Genomic DNA, 5,593 nt, shown 5'->3' with positions numbered 1-5,593 from the left:
TATCTGGTATTTTCTTGTTTGTTGATTGCTTGTCTTCTTATACTAGACAGTAAGCTCCATAACATTAGGACTTTGCCTAATGGACTATTTGCCTATGGACTTTGCCTACGGACTCACTAATGCCTAGTGAGTAGTCTTGCTCACTACTCTATTCCTAGTACTCACAATAGTGTATGGAACACAATAAATATTCTATAAATATGTGTAGGGTGGATAAATTATTCTTTTCTACATCTCCAATTTCTTATCACTCCCTTTCCCATCCTGCTCTCAATTTTGTTAAAATCCCAGAAATGTCCATGCTCTTTTTTTGTCTTTGCTTAGACAAAATTGCCTTCCTGATAAGTTCCTAGTTATCATTCAAGACTCACTTCAAATATCACTTCCTCTGAGAAGCCTTTTTCTGATCCCTCCAGGAAGAATACAGACTTTGGCTCTGTGTTGCTAGAGTGCCTGGTTCATATAGTCATTATACTCTCCACTGAAGCCATTTTTCAGTTTGTCTGTGCCCTGAAGCCATTCCCAGCACTTTTCATAATGATTGACATTTAATGAATGTTTACTAAATGAATAGATGATATCAAAGCTAAAGCCTTCCAAACTACCAGACCACCTCCTTAGCCCTCTTGAGCTGCTGGAGAGACAGCATGGATATAGCATTGTGAAACTGAAAGATTTGGCTGTTGGAGTTTGTTGTCATTTCTATGTTTCTTGCCTTTTCTATGTTTCTTGCTAATTTCAGGGCACTGAATGAGTTATTCACCTTTATAAGACTCATGGTCAGAAGATTCCTAGCTTGCGGGCCGGAGCACAGTCCTAATGGCGTGGCGGAAGCTAGTGCTCTGTGTCCAGTCCACGTCCTTCCTTGGGCAGGGCTGCCACTCTTGCCTGTCCGTTTCCTCATGGCGCTGCTCCGACACCCGACGGTGTCCACCAATTTAGAGAATAATGACACAGGAGTTAATTCTAAACCTAAAAGTCATGTGACTATCAGGCGGGCATTTTTAGAAGAAATTGGAAATCGGGTTACAACCTGAGTCATACAAGTAGCTAAGAAAGCCCAGAACACTAAAGTGCCTGTTCCACCCACCAAAACAACAAATGTCAACAAGCACTCGAAACTGACTGCTTCTGTGAAACCAGTGCATATGGATGTGTTGGCTCCAAAAGGTCCTTCTCCCACACCTCAGGACATCTCCATGAAGGAAGAGAACCTCTGCCAAGCTTTTTCTGATGCCTTGCTCTGCAAAATTGAGGATATTGATACTGAGGACTGGGAGAACCCTCAGCTCTGCAGCGACTATGTGAAGGATATCTACCAGTATCTAAGGCAGCTTGAGGTGTTGCAGTCCATAAACACATTTCCTAGATGGGAGAGATATAAACAGCCACATGCGTGCCATCCTGGTGGACTGGCTGGTGCAAGTGCACTCCAAGTTCAGGCTGCTGCAGGAAACGCTGTACATGTGTGTTGCAATCATGGACCGATATTTACAGGTTCAGCCAGTCTCTCGTAAGAAGCTTCAGCTGGTTGGCATTAAGGCACTGCTCTTGGCTTCCAAGTATGAGGAAATGTTTTCTCCAAACATCGAAGACTTTGTTTACATCACTGACAATGCTTATACCAGTTCTCAAATTCGAGAAATGGAAACTCTGGTTTTGAAGGAACTGAAATTTGAGCTGGGTCGACCGTTACCACTACATTTCTTAAGGCGGGTATCGAAAGCTGGGGAGGTCGATGCTGAACAGCACATTTTAGCCAAATACTTGATGGAGCTGACTCTCGTTGACTATGACATGGTGCACTATCACCCTTCCAAGGTGGCGGCAGCCGCTTCCTGCCTGTCCCAGAAGGTTCTAGGCCAAGGAAAATGGAACTTAAAGCAGCAGTATTACACCGGCTACACAGAGAGAGGTGCTGGAGGTCATGCGGCATATGGCCAAAAAAAGTCATGCGTGTCAACGAGAACATGACCAAGTTCACCACCATCAAGAATAAGTATGCAAGCAGCAAACTCCTGAAGATCAGCATGATTCCTCAGTTGAACTCAACAGCCATCCAGGAGCTTGCCTCACCTCTGCTGGGACGGTCCTAGGCTTCAGGACCCTGGGGAAGAGTGTGTCGTCTGTGCACTTTGTCTTGCTGATCTGGAATTCCTGAGTTTGTATATAGTCGTCTGGTCTATCTCATGAAACCTCTTAGACCAGTTTTCTAAATGTATATTGGGGGAAAATAAAGCTATTGATTTTCTTAAGGTAAAAAAAAAAAAGACTCATGGTCTTCATTTGTAAAGTGAGCTAACAAAATGACAGTCTGTTTGTCTGAGGCCGAGGGGTTTCTTGGACATAGGAATTTTAGCACTAAAAACAGATAAATCCTAGGCACATCAGAAGAGCTAGTTATCCTAGCTAACAACTACCTTGTTGTCTTGCAACAAAACTTAAAAATAACATATGCAACCCCCTTAGTACCTCTTAGACTGTTTTCTGGTCTAATAATCTCTTCCCCTCCCCTTACTGATCTAACTGCAAATCTTGGCTGTCCACTGGATTTCTCAGCACTTGCCTTTTTTATCTGACACCCTCAGACCCATTAAAAGAAATATAGCATTGCATTAAAGACTGGTCTAGAATAACACAGACCTATGTTTGACAACTAACTATGCCTACAAACTGTTCTTAGAAACTTATATAATCTCTCTGAACACTGGTATGCTTAAGCATTGAATAGTGACAAGAGTACATATGTAGAGGAAAAGTTTATTCCACCCTTGTCTTATCCCTCTGCTCCCTCTCTTCCTCTAAGAGGAGGCAATACTAATAACAATGAAAGAAGCCTACGACATCGATTGTCATATTCACTAGTGGGAGTTGTTGCTATACATACAAAGGTCATATGCATCTCTATGTAGTCTCCTCAAAATTAGCCTCAAGTGTGCATATATCTTTTTTGTCATCATTGTGATTATCTCTCTGTTATTGTGGTCCCTGTTCTACTCAAGCCCTCTTCTTGAAATACATGCAAAACACACACTTTCATCTCCCTTGCAACTGAATGAGCCAGAGCACTCAGGACAAGCCCTTGGCAGATGCATTTACTTCCTCTTAACTTTCTGATTTCATGCAAATGGTCAGAGGAATAAAGTCCCAAAATTCTTATTTTGAGCCCCAAATGCTCTCAAATAGGCTCCTAATTGTCCCAGGATTCCAAAAGATATATGCAGAAGGTCCTGGGTTTAAGATCCCAGCCTCCTGGAGTATCTGCTTTCCAGAATAATAAGCTCAGGATACTCCTCACTCATTTGAGAAACTCACTCATAGTTTGTGTTGGATGGGTTCCCAGGAAGTGCGATGGTAAAGAATCCATCTGCCAAAACAGGAGACAAAAGAGATGCGGGTTCAATCCCTGGGCTTAGAAGATCCCCTGGAGTAAGAAATGGCAACCTGTTTCAGTATTCTTGCCTGGAAAATTGCATGGACAGAGGAGCCTAGCAGGCTACAGTCCATGGGGGTCACAAAGAATTGGACACGACTGAGCAACTAAGCATACACACAGTCTGTATTGGGTTTACAAATATCCACCTTTTGGAGGTATAGAAAGGAGCACTGGGTTAACTTCACAACTGACTTTATTATCCCTGCATAAAGGCAGACTTTTCCAGATTCCTAACTTCTGGGCCCACTGATCTTTCCTACCCAGTTTCCCAAGCTCCCCCCTGAGACTGGGATATTTTTGCACAATGGTGGGCACCAGGCTCCTACATAGTCCCCAAATACTAACCTCCAGCTAGACCTGGAGCTCTTAGGATATTTCCCAAAGCCAGTCATGGGTGCCTACATTAGCCTCTTCCTTTTTTCTCTTTGGGCTCTGTCTGTGCTTCCCTGGTGGCTCAGCAGCAAAGAATCTGCCTGCAATGCAGGAGCGGCAGGAGCCGTGGGTTTGATCCCTGGGTAGGGAAGATCCCCTGGAGGAGGGCATGACAATCCACTCCAGTATTCTTACCTGGAGAACCCCATGGACAGAGGAGCCTGGCAGGCTATAGTCCATAGGTTCACAGAGTCGGACACAACTGAAGAGACTTGGCATGTACATGGCCTCTGGCTTCTGCTTTTACGCTTACAATGTATTTCTGCCTATTCAACTTAACTTTTTCAATCTGTTCCCTAAATTAGTACAACCTAGTGACTATTGTAGTTTAGAAATTAATTAGGTCAAATAACCCAGTTGCTAAGTCTCAGTCAATCAATAAAAAACATTAATGGGCATTATTCCCACCTCCTTTGTGCATAATTACATCATACTAGTCCTGGTTTCCCAGTTCCAAACTTTGCCTCTCATGTATACTTTCAGTTTGAGAACACTCCTGGCTTTCTGGACTTTGGTTTTCCCACACAAATTTTTATTCTGCCTTTGCCTTTGTTTTGGCATCCTTGTTACCTCAAAAGAAAACATAAATTAATTGGGAAATTCAGACAGCCTAGAATTTAACATATATTCTACTTTGGTCTTAGCAGGGCACAGGGCACAGAAACAGAACCATCTTCTCCTTGGCTCTAGATTTTATTTTTCTACTAATGCAGGTTAGGTTGGCAGTGGCCTTCTGACAAACTTTCCCACAGAACAGTCAATGAGCTTATAAGTTAAAGAAACTATAACTATAGTCAAAGAAAGCTCAAAGTCTTTCACATCTGCTACTACTAAACCAGGTCTCTTACACATCCTGGTCCTTGGGCAATTGATTATTTGAATTTAAGTGTTGTCATTTACATTTCTATAAAATTTAATTTAGTTGAATCTCATTGTTCTGCTTTATTAACAAAGTTGGGAGATTAAAATGTCTAGTCCACTCCTTCAAAGCCCTAACTATAGTTCAAAGGAGACTATTGGAGTCTCATTCACTTAGCACTGGCAACATCTGACAAACTCAAAAGTTTATTACTCTGGCCCCTGAAACTCAAACTTTTGAAAGCCTTGAGACTAACTTAAATATGAATTTACAACCTGCCTAAAGTCATGATGGACTTCCCAGATGGTGTTAGTGGTAAAGAACCTGCCTGTGGATGCAGAAAACATAAGAGACACAGGTTTGATCCTTGGGTTGGGAAGATCCCTCGGAGAAGGAAATGACAACCCACCCTAGTATTCTTGCATGGAGAATTCCATGGAGAGAGGAGTCTGGCAGGCTACAGTCCATGGGGTCACAAAGAGTCGGACATGACTGAAGCAACTCAGCACACACAAAGGTCATGATGCCATCCTGATGGTGGTGGACATCTTATCCTAATTATTCTTTTTAGCTCCTGCATTAGACTCCCATTTGCTTGTGCCAGCACCATTCTCTTCTAAAAATTTATTTACTTCTCAATATATATCCTAGTGTTTGTGATTTCTCTTCACTTACACTCATCCTCACCACTTCTTGTTCCACATGTCCAGAGCTCACCATGCAGAAATTGACAGCTAGCTGCATGGAAATTAATATCTGCTACACCTCCTACAGACATAATCTTGAACTCATCTACTTTTCCACTGAAAAATTTACCTAGGATAGTTGGCTATTCTCCTTTAACCAAAATTCTTTCTCAAGGCAAC

The 5,593-nt window shown here is 42.4% G+C and overlaps 1 pseudogene; it reads left to right on the top strand.

Annotated features, from left to right (window-relative positions):
- Positions 1-902: 902 nt before the first annotated feature.
- Positions 903-2,111, top strand: LOC122434806 (annotated as a pseudogene).
- The last annotated feature ends 3,482 nt before the right edge of the window (positions 2,112-5,593 follow it).

The sequence above is a fragment of the Cervus canadensis genome, chromosome X, assembly GCF_019320065.1.
Source record: "Cervus canadensis isolate Bull #8, Minnesota chromosome X, ASM1932006v1, whole genome shotgun sequence".
NCBI lineage: Eukaryota > Metazoa > Chordata > Mammalia > Artiodactyla > Cervidae > Cervus > Cervus canadensis.
The sequence above is the reverse complement of the archived record's forward strand: the minus strand, read 5'-3'. Positions and strand labels throughout refer to the sequence as shown.